The sequence below is a fragment of the Penaeus monodon genome, chromosome 25, assembly GCF_015228065.2.
Source record: "Penaeus monodon isolate SGIC_2016 chromosome 25, NSTDA_Pmon_1, whole genome shotgun sequence".
Taxonomy (NCBI): Eukaryota; Metazoa; Arthropoda; class Malacostraca; order Decapoda; family Penaeidae; genus Penaeus; species Penaeus monodon.
The window spans coordinates 4,505,210-4,505,715 of NC_051410.1; the positions used below are offsets into that span (position 1 = coordinate 4,505,210).

Below are 506 nucleotides of genomic sequence, written 5' to 3' on the forward strand. Positions count from 1 at the left end.
TATATCCTCCATTCATCTTCGTACGTTCTGTCTTTGTATTTATTATCTCCATTCTTATATATATATTTTCGGTTCTTGTGTATTATTCTTATTCCTATTCCATTCGCCATGCGTCTTTCCTGTTCGTAATGCCTTTATCATCTTATTCTCCTGTTCCTATTGCATTTATCATCGTCTTTCCCTGTTCCCACTGCATTTACCATCCTTCATTAATATTCCTACTGCATTTACCTTTCCTCTCTTTTACTTCCTCCCGCATTTACTCTCCTCTATCTCCATTCCTACTGCATTTATCCCCCTCTTTTTCTATTTCTACTGTATTTATCCTCCTCTCTTTCTACATTCCTATTGCATTTACTCTCCTCTCTTTCATTCTCACTACATTTACTCTCCTCTATCTCCATTCCTACTGCATTTACCCTCCTCCTTTCTATCCCTGCATTCACTATCCTCCATTTCCAATTCCTACTACATTTATCCTCCTCCCTTACTATTCCACTAGCCTT

At 37.7% G+C, this 506-nt stretch overlaps 1 protein-coding gene across 1 annotated transcript in view; it reads right to left on the bottom strand.

Moving 5' to 3' along the window:
* Positions 1-506, bottom strand: part of LOC119589307 (hemicentin-1-like) — a gene marked incomplete in the record, with an annotated part of 75,735 nt that overhangs the window by 40,926 nt on the left and 34,303 nt on the right.